Below are 17801 nucleotides of genomic sequence, written 5' to 3' on the forward strand. Positions count from 1 at the left end.
GATCACGGGTGTCAAACACAAGGCCCGCGGGCCGAATCCGGCCCGCCAGACTTCGTCATGTGGCCCGTGTAGCCGCCGGCGGCCACCAGCCTTCACCTTTTATTCTCGCTTTTTTTTTTGACACAAGAAAGCCGCCTCTTCAGCGCATGCGCGGCAGCCTACAAGCCAGAGAATGTCCGCCCTCTAGCGGCGCCGGCCGTTCTACACAGGAAACCTCCACTTTACATGCATTCAGGAAACCACTTCCGTGGTTACAACCAGCCCTTTGAGGGTGACCAAACTGCTGCTGCGGCCCCCGATGAATTTGAGTTTGACACCCCTGATGTAGACCTACCATTAGCACAAGTTTAAGGCAGTCTTTAAGCATCTATGGATGATAATATGGTTATGCTTCCATTAGGGTTATATATCAATAATCCAAGTAGCACTCCGTCACAAGGTTAATGTATTTTTTTTTACCTTATTCTAACATTTTCCCAAGAACTTCCAAATAACAGGTTGCCATCTTTCACTGTTTATCTAAGAGCACCTACCAAGATTTACAACTCAGTGGAATTTGAACCTTTTTCAAACAATTGTGGATCACAACTCACTCAAGCTGATCAAACTAAGAAATGAACTAGCTATCAAGTTTTTAAGGATAGTGCTAAATAAGATTCACAAAAAGTACATTAAAACCAGCATGCTGATATAGGTCTGTAAAGGATACAGTGGACATTCTGTCTAGAAATGTTGATTAGAATGGTGACTAATATGTCTATATTATACTGTCCTAGAATATAAACTCCAGCTCCCTGCTGAGAGAAAGATCCTGCAGGGCCAACTGGGAGCTATCCGGGGTCCTGCTCTACTTAGAGAGAACTGCCTTGTGTGAACCTTCCTTAATTGTGCATGAATGTGCCTTGACTTTACCTGATCTGCCTTTGCCTTAGCCTTAGCCCAGGCTTCCTCAAACTCGGTGCTCTAGATGTTTTGAGACTACAGTTCCCATCATCCCTGACCACTGGTCCTGCTAGCTAGGGATCATGGGAGTTGTAGGCCAAAAACATATGGAGGGCCAAGTTTGAGGAAGCCTGCCTTAGCCTTAGCCTGGACTTGGCTTGACATTGCCTGGCCTAACTTGACTAGCTTGGAAGGGGCTTTCTGTGGACTGAAAGCCTTGGCAGAGCATAACAGAATTCATTCCACTGAACATTCCAGGTTGCAGTGTCGAAAGTTGAATACAAAATCTGTATTAATCAATAACCCTGCAATCTTCAGTGTGGGCTGCAGTAGCATAGCACCAAAGGCTGCCTCCATTCTAGTTCTCACACTTCACCAAGCACATGTTTAGTTAACACCCAGTAATACTTTGTGCCAGTGAAGTTGCCATAAAAGAATTTCAACCCACAGTGTCTTCATCATTCTTAACTTATTTCTACATTTGACAATAGCCCAGTTCTTATCACACATTGTTTCTGCTATTAAAGCAAAGAGAAAAGAATGTGTAAACATGAACTTGAGATCTTAATCAAGCTCACAGCACAATTCTTTGCAACCAAAAGACTGTAATCAGGGTGAGATTATCGCTGGCAGTGAAACAAGGCAATAGAGTGGACTGAGATCATGCAAATTTAGACTTAATTATTTGTGTCATAACAAGACAGAAAAGTCAGAACAATGTTATTCTGAGAAATGGACTTGATTTTGCAAAGAAATGTGAGTATTTGCAGGCTTAACGGAACATTATTCCATCAAGGAATTGTCAATAAATGAAACCATCACAAAACATGTGAATAAACAACAGAATACGGGGCCAAATAAAGTGAGTCATTTTGGAAAATGTATAAGAACAACCATGGCATGAATTAATTGTTTACTTCCAACAGCTTTGTTTCATGCACCTCAGACAAGCTGAGTAAATGTAGCAAGAAAATGCAAAGGCGGGTGTTAGGGCCAGCCCCTAGACAGAAGGAGGCAGCTGCTTCAGACAGCAGATGTTGTAGGGTGGAAGTAATGGTGAGGGCTTGCAGGTCAAAACTGTGTATGCCTGGCATATACATGCTTAAGCTAGTCTGCTGCCTTCAGGTCCAGTGGAGGACAATATCCCATCACTAGTGTTGAAGTAAGCTTCAACTGCCAAGAACTCTGAGAGCTGCTGATAGTCAGAGTACAACTTTCCCCAATGAAGTTCTCTCCGGGTATTTTGGATGACAATTTCCATAATCCCTGACCATTGGTGGTTGGTCTGATGGGAGTTGAAGTCCACTCCCCAGCTCTCCAAAATGTTGGGTTGGGAAAGGCTAAAGTAGAGCATGACAAACAGCCCAAGAACTCACTCACTCCAAGCTTGGGAACAGAAGTAGCTCACATCTTCTGCCATTAGGTACCACTGCCACCAGCTCATTCTTTTCCTCTGCCCTTGAGATAGGAGCAAATTCTCAAGGCTAAAAGCTTTCTGCCTAGACCTTTTCCTCTCTGAAAAGGCAGAAAACATATTTTCTTGCATTCTCTCTAGTATATGTAGCATGGGCCAAAGTGATCAGGGCACAGTTAAAATAACATGTGAGCAGTCATAGAGGCATATGATACCTCCACATTAATTAATTTACTAAGTATAAAATTTAAGATTGGAAAAAGGAAGAACTTCGGAAGCCCCGTCAGACATTCAGCTTCCAAGAGAATGTTCGAAAACCAGAACACTCACTTCCGGGTTTCAATTGTTTGGGAGCCAAAACATTTGAGAACAAGGCTGTTCGAAAACCAAGGTACGACTGTATATTCACATTTTTAGTGTACTTTATTGTATTTTGTTCTCTTGATTGGTATTTTAATACCTACTAATCTAGAATTATTATTATTATTTTATTAGCAAAGATATAAATTCAGACTAGGTAAAGTAAAGGTACCCCTGCCCTTATGGGCCAGTCGTGTCCGACTCTAGGGTTGTGCGCCCATCTCACTTAAGATGCCAGGGGCCAGCGCTGTCCGGAGACACTTCCGGGTCACGTGGCCAGCGTGACGAAGCTGCTCTGGCGAGCCAGCGCCAGCGCAACACACGGAAATGCCGTTTACCTTCCCGCTATAAAGCGGTACCTATTTATCTACTTGCACTTAAAGGTGCTTTCGAACTGCTATGGTTTTACCCACAGCGCCACCCGCGTCCCTAAATTCAGACTAATCAGTGTTTATTAGGCAGAGGAAAATAAAAGACAGCATGCAGAAGATTGTACGTATTGTAGATTGCATTTCTATAAGCAAGCAATACCCTGTGGTGGTGGTGGTGGTGGTGGTGTTATGGACACAGCAAAAGCTTTTGACAATATTGAATGGCCATTTTTGGTTGAGATGTTAAAGCTTACCATTTTGGGGAAAAGATTTAAAACAAAGGTATAGGTAATGTGTTCAGCACAAAAGCAAAGATATGTATCAATGGGATATCTTCAAATCTCCTTAATTCATATAAAGGTACAAGACAAGGTTGTCCTTCATCTCCACTATCGTTTGCATTGCGAATAAATTGGGAATATAATTCTATGATTCTTTGTTGAGATTCCTGCATTGCATGGGGTTCATAAAATTCATAGAACCGTAGAGTTGGAAGGGACCCTGAGAATCATTTAGTCCAACCTATATATGCAGCTGCCCAATACTGGCATCAAACCTGCAACCTTGGCATAATCAGCAGAGACCCATTTTCCTTTTCTCAATGTCTTCCAGGTGTTGTTTTGAATCCCCATCATCCCTGACCATTGACAATGCTGGCTGTAACTGATGGAAATTGTAGTCAAAGACATCTGAAGGATAGCATTTTGGAAAAGGATGGAATAGGTAGGTGTTAGTAACTTGGTCCCAAACCAAGGATCACAATGGGGGATGAAGCCGATGGATGTGATCCCATATTCCACAATTTGTTCATATGGATATGTTCATAGGAAAATGGGTTAGCGTAAACAATTTCTTTTTCTGTTTTTTTTTTAAAACTGAAGGTTGAGAGTCTAAGAAAGTCACAAGATTACTTATTGTGTATATAAATGTAAAAATTATTTTGTTGCATTAGAGTATCTCAGTGAAAAGATAGATGTTAATCTGTATTTATTCTGCTAATGCTCTCAGACTTCAATAGAAGGATAAATTCCTCAGTTGTGCTAAGCATTACACAAATATATAACAAAAATGTTGCCTTCATTATAAAGTAGGTAATAACCCAAAGTTGAAGTTAATGATGTGCAGTTCTGAAATGACAGTGATTAATACCGTAGTAGGTAATAGATTTTTAATCATGCCAACAAAAGGAACATTATTCAGGTGATTCACTGGTCATTTACTAGTGTAGACTCTTTATATCCCTTGAGACTACACCAATGTAATTGGTCAGTGAGTCACTCACCACATTTGTTCATTTGGTTGGAATTTGTTGTGTGTTGGATATGCAGGATTGGTCTATGAAATGTTGCCATTCCGAGGAAGACTGGCAAAGAGAAGTGTTTTGGACACAGACATTGAAAAACAAATATTCTTCATTATCATGCTCATCAAGGGACAAAGAACAAATGGTGAGTTGGCCTCTTCATGTTCATCAGCCAATGACTGCATTATCAAGGAATGCTACTATCTTTTATTCTATTACATATATAAATCTAATAAATACATAAATAATAAATATTGTATATCTGAAACAGGCATCAGAAATCTCAAAACCCAGCAGAAATCAACATCTAAAGAAGGGGATGACGCTTAAATCCCAGTGAGGACAAGGGAATAGGTTAGCTTCAATTAACTTAAATACCACAATGTCTTCCAAATTTTACACCTCAGGGAATCTCTGGTCTGTGAGCCTAATATTGCATGCCAGGCATCCTCATTTGGCCCAAGAGGCCATTTTAACTATACGACACCCAACTGTCCTGTACCTGCTGTTATATATGACATCACATGAGAGGCAGGTAAAAGCAAGGCTTGGGAGAAAGGGATTTGAAAGCCCCACCAATCACCAATGCTGCCAAAGACCACCCCTCCCCTCCCGTGTTTCCCAGTTATACCCAAATCAGCTGATTGTCAGGGCTTCAGAAGCAAAGGGGCTTTGCAAGCCCTTGGAAATTATTGCACTAGGGACTTGGAAAGCTTAGGGGAAAGGAGCAATTTTTTTCCTTTCCAAAGGAAGCAGTTGGCATGCAAAGCACTTGGAGAAGCACTTTGAATACAAAGTGCTTTCTCTGCAGATGGGGAATTGCTCCATCTTTATTAGCATTCCCCTCTGTGCAAATACTTCAAAGTGGCTCCCTCTATCAATTGATCATTGGTTAGAGAGGTTTTCACACAGCCAAAGCTCCACGAAGCCCAAATTCCTTGCGCTTGTAGTTCATATCAAACCTAACATCACATCTGACCTCCAATTCAAATCTTTATTCCAGTCATAGACCAGCATGATAAAAACACCTCCGTACATTAATAAAACATGCTAGATAGCCAATATGGCAACTGCAGAAGTAGAAGATACACATATTCATACTCTCGGTTACAATAGCATAAGATTAGAATGCATAAAACTTGTAAATCAAACCTTCAGTTTTAGACCTGCCGTGTGGCACATAACATTCTCTTACGTGTGTCAATCATAGCAGCACATCTGATGAAAGTTGGGTTTTCTGCACATGTTCGCAGGTACCCTTTTACTGTTATCCTCAAATGATTCAGGCCCATTCCAAATGAACAAAATACTAAAGAAACTGTCAGTTACAGGAACAATTCAATTAAGATTTCACAAAGCTTTTTTTTTGTTTCAGTGTATCTTGCCCATCAATATGAATATGATTATTGTTTCACACAGTGGGAGCTTTCCTCTTAATGATACTTAGCAGCAGGGGCTTTGTCTGCTGATGCAAATGAGAAACAATAGTTTGCATTGTCTAATATACAGCATTAGCTATCAAGAAGCTGGGTTCAGACTAGTGCTTTTGTCCTTCCCTTCCCTTAATTTCTAATTGCAAAAGCTCTTTTTGGACTGTTTCTGAATGGATGTGCCATCTCAGAGAGAAAGAGATCTGGCTTCGGGGGTGGGAAACTGCCACATTGCCATCTGTGCAACCTTTCAGGGGCCACATGAAAGTGGTGGGCAGGGCCAGGGGCAAAACTGGGCAAAACAACTGTGAATTTTACCTTCGTGTGGTTGGCTACACATACTCAAACACTCCTCTCTGTCCTCCAACTAGGCAAGCAAGAGGCTACATAAGAGTTCCAGACACATTCCAGGCAGGGAAAAGCACTCAAGGAGGGCGTGGCTTGGGAGGGGAAGTGGTCTGGGGAGAGTTTCAAGGGTCAGAGAGAGAGAGGCGCTGGAGGTATCCATTTGGCCCCCAGGCCTGAGGTTCCAGATACCCAACTTAGTAGGGTGTTGCACAGCCCTCCCCAACCCTATACCCCACATCCAAAGGCATGCAGTGTCTTATCCCTGCCTTCTCCCAGGAAGATGCAGCTGGTCTGGTAGGTCCCTCCTGCTTTCCTAGGCCTCTTTGCTGCTTTTCCTTCTTCCTTTTTTATTTTTTTTAAATGATATTTATTAGAAGTTTAAAGATTACAAAAGAAAGAAAAAAGGAAAACAATAAAAAGTTTAACAGAACATACATTACAATACATAAAAAGAAAAACATAAAAATACAACAATACAGCAAAAAGAAACAAAAACACTAAAACACACATCCAATATTCCATATCTTTACCTTTCATTTACTTGTTTCATCGACCTCCTCACACCTCCCTTTTTTGTATTCTAATTCAATTAACTATTTCAGCAAATTCTTTCTATAATTTATCTTAACGGTCTAACCTTAAATTTTTCCATTTTAGCCCATTATCAATCAGCTTTTACCATTAAATTTTAACCCATTTATAACCCTTTTTTCATATTCTCTTAAATCATTACAGCTGGAAACCCCTTAATTGCTATCCAACATAATTCTATCATTCATTAATTTTGCAATATTTCTGTAAATAATCTTTAAATTTCTTCCAATCTTCTTCCACCGACTCTTCTCCCTGGTCTCAGATTCTACCAGTCATTTCCGCCAATTCCATGTAGTCCATCACTTTCATCTGCCATTCTTCCAAAGTGGGTAGATCTTATGTCTTCCAATACTTTGCAATGAGTATTCTTGCTGCTGTTGTAGCACACATAAAGAAAGTTCTGTCCTTCTTTAACACCGATTGGCCGACTCTACCCAGGAGAAAGGCCTCTGGTTTCTTCAAGAGGGTATATTTAAATACCTTTTTCAGTTCATTATATATCATTTCCCAGAAAGCCTTAATCCTTGGGCACGTCCACCAAAGGTGAAAGAATGTACCTTCAGTTTCTTTATATTTCCAACATTTATTATCGGGCAAATGATAGATTTTTGCAAGCTTGACTGGGGTCATGTACCACCTGTATATCATTTTCATAATATTCTCTCTTAAGGCATTACATGCCGTAAACTTCATACCTGCTTTTCCTTCTTCCTGCCCAATGCCTGCCTCTCCTTCCTACCCAACCCCCTTTTCTCTGACAGCTCCAGGTTACTCAGGGCAGCCCAACCTGATCTGCAGCAACTCAGGAGAAGCCTGGATCCCCCAGAATCAATCCAAATCAGTTTGGCTTTGGGCTTTGGCTGAATCCATTGCAAAGCCCTGGAATTTTGTCCTTTTTCATTTGATTTTTGCACACATATCCGTTGGATTGAGGCACTAGACACTGGAGAACAGCCTTTACCAAAGGTGCCATGGACTTTGAAGACGCTCAGGACAAAAGGGAGAAACGAGCTAAGAGGAAGGCATGTTTGGCAAACCCTCACCATGATCAACTCCTGCCCGGAAACCTATGCCCCCACTGTGGAAGGACGTGTGGATCCAGAACTGGCCTCCACAGTCACTTATGGGCTCATTGTTAAGATCATGTTCATGGAAGACAATCTTACTCAGCTATGAGTGAGCCCCAAAAAGAAGAAGACTAGACTTCAGCATACAGTAATAGACAATAAAGGATAATTGGTATAATCAACAATAAAGAACAGGAAGTAGGTGGAAATCTGAAACGGCAAAAAATAGGAAAAGATAAAAGACCTGATTGTGGAATAAAATGTGAAATAACACCACAATGCTTTTCCAGAATAATATGAAGATTGTTAATCATATGGGATGTTTTAATATTGAATGCATCAGAATGCAATAATTTTGATTCTGAAAGTTCCCACATTAGCCCTATCATGAGAGGCTCATCCTATACCAGCCATGAGTAAAAATATTTGATTATACCACGATGGCACACAATTTATTCTTGTTCATATTAGTCAAATGCTACCTGCCCATGAAATTTAATACCTGTCAACTCAAATATCAGTTTGAATTCTGACAACTGAAAGGCATATAAAACATAGCCAATATTTTTAAAAATAAAAATCTGCCAGGTAGCTCAATAGAGGAATAATTAACACTGGCATGCATAAGGGAAGCTATGTGCCACTCTAAGTGGTGTCAGTAGGAGGAGATATCACACTAGATTGAGAGATGTGCATACAGGTATGAATCCAACTGACTTCACCCAAAAAACTTCAATTAAAAATGTATCATGAAGAAATCTCGTTGTCTGAGGTGATGTGAAGTTCATGCGATCTGTGATAGCTGTTTTACACATGCTAGTCATCACATTACATTCATTTGTTTTATTTATCACATTTATATACCAACTTTTCCTATGAGGAACTTGAGGTGGTATCGAACAGATGGAAAGCTCTTTAATCTGAGCAGGCTAAAAGCAAAGAGTAAGGTTACCATACCTTCCGTCATAGAGCTTCAGTATGCTGATGACAACGTACTGTGTGAACACTCAGAGGATGACCTCCAAACCATCCTAAATATATTCACAGAAGTTTACAAAAAGCTTGGTCTATCGTTCAATATCCCAAAAACCAAAGTGCTGCACCAACAAGCACAAAACAACCCCTCTGCAGCGCCACAAATCCAACTCAATGATGTAACATTGGAAAGTGTTGATCACTTCTCCTACCTGGGCAGTTAGTTATCTTTCCACAAGGGCATTGATGCTAAAATCCAGCATTGCCTGAGCTCTGCGAGTGCAGCTTTCCCCCGATTTAAGTGCAGCATGTTTGAGTACCGGGACATTTGAAGGGAAACCAAAATGCTTGTTTACAAAGCTATTGTACTACCAACCTTACTGTATTGGTGTCTCTGAAAAAATTTACATATCATTTGGGATGACAGGTGAACTTATGCCAGTGTCCTGGAAGAAGCAAAAGTGTTGAAGCACTGATTCTTCAACATCAGCTTCATTGGACTGGTCATGTTGCACAGATGCCTGATGATCATCTTCCAAAGCAACTACTCTATTCCGAACTTAAAAATGGAAAGCGTAATGCTGGTGGTCAACAAACGAGGTTTAAAGACTCTCTTAAAGCAAATCTTATAAAATGTAGTATAAACACTGCCAGTTAGAAAACACTGGCCTGTGAGCGCTCAAATTGGATAACAGCCTAAGTTCAGTGGGACTTACTTCCAAGTAAAGGGAGACAGGATCACAACTTCAATCCCATTGAAATTCATGGGCTTTAACTGTGTCCTTTAGCTTCATTAATGTTGATGGGACTAAGTTGTGACTAACTTTTACTGGATTGTGCCCCCCACACACTTAATTTTGAAAGATGATTTCAGTTTGGTAATGAATTTAATTAGCTCAGTAAGGCACCAATGAAGCTACCTGAGAAATAGCTATTAATAATGTCCCCAACTATTTAGCAGGAATTTTATCCCAAATTAGATGGCTCAGATTCAGGAAAAAGTAATTAGTCAAAGATCTAAGCTCATTATGGAGATTCCAATTAAAGCCTCTTTTCACTGTGATGTGGCAGTAAAATAAGTAAATTTTAGAACAGAAAATGAATGTGACAGGAAATCCTGGGATTATACAGTTCTATTAGTATTATGCCCTCTGCCACAATGAGATGATCTGTTTTAATTGATCCACAGATACACAGCAAAAGCAGCAAGTAAAATGAGCAGTGCTGAGGAAGGCTCACACTGCCTTTGCATACTCTCAGCGCCTAAGTACATGAGATGTTGATGGCATGCTTGGCAATCACATTGTGAGTTTGTGGATTTTTTAAAATTATTTCTTCATTTGACTTTTTGGGGAATAACACAGAAGCAACCAAACATAAATACCAAATAAGACAGCAACAACTGCCTGGCAGAATTTGACCAAATGAAGAGTAAAAATGCCAGGAAGTGAGAAGAGGCATTATTAACTTTGAGGGGGGTTTTTGGTGCTTACAATCAAGCAGAATAGAAATTTTATGAAATAAATAAAATGAATTAACTACTCCAAATATCTGCACAGCAAAATCAAGCCTCCATACACCTCTACAGTCTCCAAAACAGGTCTCTTCAAAGTTCTATCTGCATTCCTTCAGTCCTGCTGTGACATCCTTCAATATTAGCAAATGGTAGTAGCAGCCACCATGACCTCTCAAAAGTATTCTCCCTTAGTATACCCTGTTAAATTGGCTTGCTGCAAATTAAATACCAGCCATAGAGGAAGTGGAGTTTTTTGTGGAATTATTTTTGGGATTGCTGCTAGCCATGTTTACTGAGGAGGCAAATTCCACAGAAAGGGTAATAGCACAGGAAAGAAGAACAAGAAGGCTGGTTAATACTTAACCTTGTCTAGATGCTCTTCAAACACAGAAACCAATACTGTACCTTTTTTCCCTACTTATTATGTAGGAATAAGAAAGCCATTTCTCTCTCTGCCATAACCTTTTCCTTTGAACTAGCCTCCTGAAATTAACAGTAGCTATTCAGATCATGGCTAGTGTTACCTTATCAAAACAAAATGTCAGAATCCTAAACAGGTTTTCCCAGAAGTAAGTCCCATTGATTCTAATGGGAAGGAAGTTTAAAAATGCTGCCTACCACTAATGAGATGCGATCTTGCATTACCGTCCAGGGTAAACTAATATTTGGCCATGTGGGCACTTGCTTAAAGGTGAATATTGATGGGGATAGCAAAAAGGGTGGCTGTTCTAAGATAATGGGAATCAAAGCAGATCTTAATTCAATAAAGCAGAAATTGTTGCCATTGCATTGCACTTCCGCCAGATCAACATATGGTAGCACAGCTGACAGATATAATCTTTACTCTGTTTTTTTCTGTTTCACATGTTCATTGCATTTGGTGATGTCCTACACAAGAATTTATATAATTTGCCTGTAACTCCTTAGTGCTACAACACTCATTGCTGTGAAACTGCAGCATTATCTTAATCCTGAATTCTGACATCTCAAGAGTTAATTTAGTGATTAAATGAATGGTCTAAGGCCCCCAACAGCAGGGGCCTCCAAAATCCTCAGATTTTGATGTGGAGTGGTTGCTTACCCACCCACCCCTCTTTAAAAGACAAAGCTGTCTTCTTCTTTTTTTAAAAAAGCCAAGCATATTGAGACACAAATGTACCAGCCCAGGATTCTGTTTGCAAGTGTTGTTCAGTTCCTAAACAATGTTATTTGAAACTTGCTGATGACCACCCACCAAACACATTTGTCCCCACCTTATGAGCACAAACGAAGAGAGAGAGAGAGAGAGAGAGAGAGAGAGAGAGAGAGAGAGAGAGAGAGAGAGAGAGATGCTTTTTAATTCATTTCATTTGCCTGCTGACAGTTTATAAAGGGGGATGGCAACACAGTTGGATTCAAAAAGAGAACACCACCTGCACTTGCTAAAAGAAAAGAATTGATGCTGCAGACAGACAGCACCTTCAACACAATTCCTTTTTAAATGAAATAGATCATTTGTAGAGCATCCTTTATGATTTCACCAATAATCTAGGCAGAGAAGCAAGAGATGATCAATTTCCAGTTTGAAAATGCATTGTGCTTATCCTGTTAACTCAGCTTATCCTGTTATTGTTTTTATCCATAGACCAGGACTCTTTCAAATTCTAAGAGTCCATCTCTATTAAAAACTGCATCGTTTTTATCACAGACTGCAAACAAACTCTTTGGAGAAACAGCACATTATGTCTTTTACAAATCATTGCATTTTTCCAGATGTATGGTATGTTAGAAACCTGACACAAAAGATGTGAATCGGGTTAACGAGCCTGCCTGCATTTCTACCAAAATGTGTGTCGATTCATTTGAATAAATTTGACCTTTTCTGTTTATTGCCTTCTTGTAGTGGGGAAAGAATTCAGTCCATAGCCAATCATTATGATGACCACAAGTCCACTCAGGCACCTTGACAGCTGAATCGCCACCCCATCAAGAGATTTTCCCTCAGGCAACTGGCTGAGCTGGCACACATTCGTTGGTTCTTTTTGCACATTAAATATCTTTACAGTTTTCATATTTTTGCTGTTTTTACACTTTTCACTTCTGCTTTGTACAGCATTTGCAGGCAAAGATTTATACAGCATAACACACACCATTAGCACTTTGCAAGCCTTTGTTGTACAGATGCTAAGCTATCCACAAGGCTTTCAAGTTTCGATATGCAGGGAGGGAGTTGATGCTTCCTAGGGGACGGAGGAAAGGAAATGTTTGCAGAGGGCTACATTTGGTTAAGACAGCAAGAACAACATTATAGCACTAGAGTAAAAAAGCATCAGAATCCAGACTTTGGCCTGGACCCAAAGAACGGTGTAACTTGTTCCATGTGTTCAAAGGGGTCTCTTCTTAAACCGCAGCTCCTCATACCAAATGGCAAACTTCTTTGAAACTGAAGGGAGGAGTTTCTAAGGCAACATAGAGGTTTGTAGTCCAAAGAGGGGAAAGTTGTCTCACTGAGCAATGCAGATTTTTGGACCAAACTAAATCAGCTTTATGTATCTGCCCCTTAAATACCAACCATGAGAAGATGAAGCAAAATTAAGAAAGTGAGATAAAAGCAAACAACAGATAATTTTACGAGTCAATGTGTGTCAGTCTGCACTGGCTACAGCTTCGTGTTGTCCTCAAGGGCAGCCTCCTGCAGAGAACATTGCAGTATTCAAATCAAGAAACTTCCCAGGGCATGTATTATTGAAGCAAGGATATCCCTGCTGTGGAATGGTCATAGCCAGGGGTAGGCAAGGTTTACCTCACCTGGGCCGGTTCACTCCAGCAGAGATCCCTCTGTGGGCTGGGCCGTGCATGTGTGTGAGTGCGCGCACCTGTGATTTCTGGCATCTGCATCTGCACAGACGCGATGTCCAGTGTCTGTTCATGCACACATGCGATTTCTGGCACCACAGAAGCGAGTCCCCATCCCGTGCTGTGCCGGTTTAGCGGAGCACGCGGGGACTTGACAAGTGGGCGGCTCGGTTCGGGGGCAGCTCGTGAGCCAGTTAAACAACTCCCGTGGGCCGCTTGTGGTTGCCAACCCCTGGTCATAGCACTTAGCTGGTCAACAGTACTGCAGCTATTTGAGTACTTTGTTTTCCCAGACTACCTACCTGCTCCTACAAGGGGAATGCAATCTCATCAACAGCAGGTTACTGTCCCAGTCACCCACAGAGCCTCCATCTCATAGAAATTCAGTTTCAGTTGCTTCTTCATATGAAACTGGATCAAGGAAAAAATCCAAATGCATTAGCATTGTAAGTCAATATATGTTTGGCAGACCTAATGCTTGTTTTATTTGATTTTTCTTCAAATCAACAATTGAGCATCTGATATTACAAAAAAAGTTCCTTTCTGGTCTAATGTCATTGTGTATGTATTCTTACATTGCACAAATGGAATTCATTTTATATGCAAAAGATAATTCTGTATCTTCTTTTGTCTGTTTATAAGTTTCTGCTCAGTCTTGATGCTTTGATTAGCCCTCCTCTGCTTGGAAGGGACAACAGCTCTGTTCCACTATTGATACTGTGCCTAACTCTTGGGCTTTGATGGAACCAAGGGGCAAACTAGATGTTACCCCTAAACATGAAACTGTCACAGAAAACAGGAATTGCCTGTCTGGCTTTCTCTTCATCTACTGTAATGTTTAGTATAACTTACCTGGGTCCATATTTCATGAAATTCTGTGTTTCTTAAGATTCTCTCCATATCATTGGCTATCACTGGTAGTGAGTAAAGAAATGTGGGACATAATAGCATCAGGGCACACAGCAGATGTTTCTCATGCCCTAATGCATTGCATTTTGCTTCCTTTTTTCTTTTTTTAACTAGCTTCAAAGTTGCCTTTTTCTGTGGCACCTTATGCTAGGGTAACCTATAGTTTAGTCTTATTGTTGGCCTGGACAGCAATAGTCATTTGAAGCTAGCTCTCTGCCTTTTAGCATAGCTACAATTCTTGAAAAATACAGTCACTGGGGAATTCTAGTCTCAGCCCAAGAAGAATCTAATAGTAGTCAAATGTACTAGAACACACAGGTCCCAGATTAATACTTGCCCCATATACCAGGTGTAGGCCAGGTACAATGAGCTACACCCACTGAGCTATACACTTGTATAAGCATGTACAAATCGATATCTGAATTACAGATCAGGGATTCTAACAGGATAATAAAATGAGGGATAAATCATTTTAATTGTTACTGTTGTTCAAACAACTGGGAGTCAAAAACCCTTTCTGATCTACTGCAGATCACCCAGGGATTTTCTAGTAGATCCTGATGTACCTTCTACCCCCCACTCACCCCATGCCAGCATTTTCTAAACCAATTCTAAACATTCTGCAGATCAACATTTATTAATTGAAAATAACGTTAACCAATCCTGACTGTTCTGTAGTGGAATGAGAAAATAATTCCTCTACCTGCCACCCTGTCAAAGAACAATGGTTAAGCTTTGCTTGGCATTGCAATCACAGAATTCCTGTGCCAAACAGAAACTATAAGTATGATATTATTCATAATCTGCCTAGCACCTTTATAAGGAACAAGCACCAACTTCCAAGGCCAGCCATCTATTCCCCGGGCCCCTGCATCTTTACTAGCAAGCTATGCTCACATATTGTGAAATATGGCAGGATAATACTTAAGAGTTATTTAGCATTTGCTGTAATTTCTAAGTGCATTTCACATATACAAGCTCAGTAATGCTAGCTAGGCCAGCATTATTGTCCCTGTGTTATAGGTGAATATGGTTTCAAGATATCATGGTTTATCTATGGTTGCCCAGTTTATGTGCCACTAGGAACACAAAGACAGGGGTATGGTTGATCAGTCAATGAAGCCAATTTTGGGAGCATCTGTCTCTCATCGCTAGGTGAAGGAAAGCCCCATCTTAGACAGTTTTAAAATAGGATTAGACAAATTCATGGAGGACGCTATGAAGCAGAGGTGGCCTTTTTCCAGTGAGATCTTGTGAGAGTTCCATGGAATAAGCCATGAAACTGCTTCAGGCTGACCCAGGAAATTCCTTCTAAAAATAGAGAAGGGGATTCCTAGGGCATTCTAAAGCAATTTTAGGGACCTTTCCTTGGACTTATATTACTCAATTTTTCTATGTAACACTTGTCAATCACAGCTTTGACTTTGCTTATTGGCTATTGGCTAAAAGCAGTTGTTTTGAATGATGCCTGCACATTTTGTTCAATAACTTTTGTTCTACAAAGGTTACTTTTTTAAAGTAAATGTTAAACTGTGGAACCCCTGCTGGCTCTGAGTCTGGTAGAGCAAATAGTCCTGTGTCCCCCCACTCTCAGCAGCCTTAGCTAGAGAGAGAGCTTAACTTAAGGGTTCTCCCTCAGATAGAGACTCTCCAAAGCTTCCTTCAATTTACCTCCACCAAAGGAAAACCCACCTCCTGCCAGTGAGTGATCTCACCAGCTTGTCACTTGCACCAGCCAGACTCCTGCTGGTGCCCACAAGACTCTGCTGCTTGCTTCTTTCAAGCAGGAGGCTCAGAAAGCCAGGCTGGCAATTGCCCTCCCTGAAGATTGCTGGGGGTGCCACCTCACGACACCATTTGGATTTCCCAAACTGGCAGGATGCATTGTTTGGGGTTACTCCTACCTCAGTCTAAAGCAAGGTTAGTTTAGTGGCTGGTGTTTATTAGCAGGTGGGGGGAACTCTGCCTAATACAAAGGGCAACTTTCTTCTACCCGTGCCTAAATAGCCACTTTTTAAAAACAGTTGAGCTGTTAAGTTCTATGCTAAGGCACGTATGCACTTTGGAAAGGTAATTTGAAAGCGAGTTGAGCCATGACAAATAGGGACAGCTGGCCTAATTGAATCATTTGATCTAAGACAGCTCAACTTGGTTATCCTCACTGCAGCCCACATTGATATTAGCGAGTGAATCATTAGCCATGAAATCATGTCGACTTTGCCGACTGCACCGTTCTTGACATGACAGGGAGCGCGGTCTGCCTTTCATTATAGCCCCAATGAGTTCTTTAGTCTGTCATGAAGAAAGGGGAGGGGGGAAAGATGTCGTTGGAGCGGGGAGGAGGGGAGAGCGAACTTTTTGGCATAACAACAGAAAGCAATTTGCTCCAACATACCTCGCAGAACAGTTCAAAGAAAGACACTTTTGTTGTGGCTCAGGTTATCTGTTAGCCACAGCAGAAAGCATGTGCACCCAAGCTTGTTCTCTTGGCTCTGCTGTCAGCCCTTCGACCGCATACACAACACAATCTGCTGTTGGAATACAAGGACATGTGCAGAATAGCTGTTTTTTGAGGGAATGTAGAGACAGGCTGAGATATTTGTTTTACTTAGAAATGCTTACATTCTCTACACCAGTCCTGGGCTGGGGTTGGTAGCTTAGATATAGCAAGCAAAAGGCCATTTAAACAAAAGGCATCTATTTATCAAAATTTAGCCCAATTGTTTGCTCTAGGTACAGGCCATAAGACTTGGCTGTTCCTCTCTCTGCCATGGGATTTGGTCTTATCCCCATTGCAGAGCAGTAACCCTCCTGTATTTCATTTCTATATGAATTAGAGTAATTATGTCTAAATATGTATCTATGAGCAGATGCATATTTTAGGCAAATTTGTGTCCCCTTTTGACCTTTGGCAGTTCCTCTTTCTTGGCAATGTGTCTCTAACTTGCTGTATTTGATTGAAGAGTGGCAGGAACTTCTACATCAAAGGCATTAGTGGGCCACTGTAAAGCCCCGGCAAAGACACCTCAAACTGGGGCTCCCAGACGTTAGCATCAGATACTGTATCTCTCGCACCATCATTGCTCTGTTTTTTTTCTAGTAGAATGACCTCTTGGATTCCATGGCACCATGTAGGTCAGGGGCCTCCAACCTTTTGAGGCATTGAGGACACATTTGGAAACCTAAGAAGTTGCTGTTGGCGCCTCAAAATACCTATCTCACAAAAGAGAAACTTGCAGTGCTCAGAAAGCAACCACCACCACCAAATAGGAAAATACATACTCATACCCCAAAGCAAAAAAGAGACTGAGGAAAAGAGGGCAACACCTCCATCAAGACATAAAAGCCAAAAGTGTGTAATTTGTACTCATTAAGAAATGGGGAGGATCAGGGGGACTCCATGGTACCCATGAGTGTTGTGTTGGGAATCCAAACTCTAGGTTGTAGTACTAGCTTACATAAGCCTAACACAAAGGGTGAAAGGGTCGCTTTGCTCTTCAACTTGTCTTTAGTGTGAAAGAGTCTGCCTAGTTCCTGCTTCCCTCCTTCTGATTGCCAACTTGGGTTGTGACCTCTGTCTGCCTTTGAATACATAAATGCTTCTGCACCTTTGCTCCTTGCTGTGGGCCTCAGAGCCTGCCTATTTTATACTGACTCTTGCTCAGGCCTTTCTTGGTTGCATCACTCTTGAGGTCACTTCATGCCTGATGATCCTACTGGCCCTTCAGTTGGGCTTC

At 41.1% G+C, this 17801-nt stretch overlaps 2 long non-coding RNA genes across 2 annotated transcripts; one reads left to right on the forward strand and one right to left on the reverse strand.

Moving 5' to 3' along the window:
• Nucleotides 1-2705: 2705 nt before the first annotated feature.
• Nucleotides 2706-4535, forward strand: LOC308592661. Its single transcript, XR_014010608.1, has 3 exons — nt 2706-2747; nt 3700-3810; nt 4416-4535. It is a non-coding gene; the product is annotated as an uncharacterized lncRNA (long non-coding RNA).
• A 7631-nt stretch (nt 4536-12166) lies between these two features.
• Nucleotides 12167-16571, reverse strand: LOC308593202. Its single transcript, XR_014010842.1, has 3 exons — nt 16460-16571; nt 13458-13566; nt 12167-12539 (listed from the first exon to the last, which is right to left on the reverse strand). It is a non-coding gene; the product is annotated as an uncharacterized lncRNA (long non-coding RNA).
• Between the last annotated feature and the right edge of the window lie 1230 nt (nt 16572-17801).

The sequence above is a fragment of the Podarcis bocagei genome, assembly GCF_964188305.1.
Source record: "Podarcis bocagei genome assembly, chromosome: 8".
Classification (NCBI taxonomy): Eukaryota; Metazoa; Chordata; class Lepidosauria; order Squamata; family Lacertidae; genus Podarcis; species Podarcis bocagei.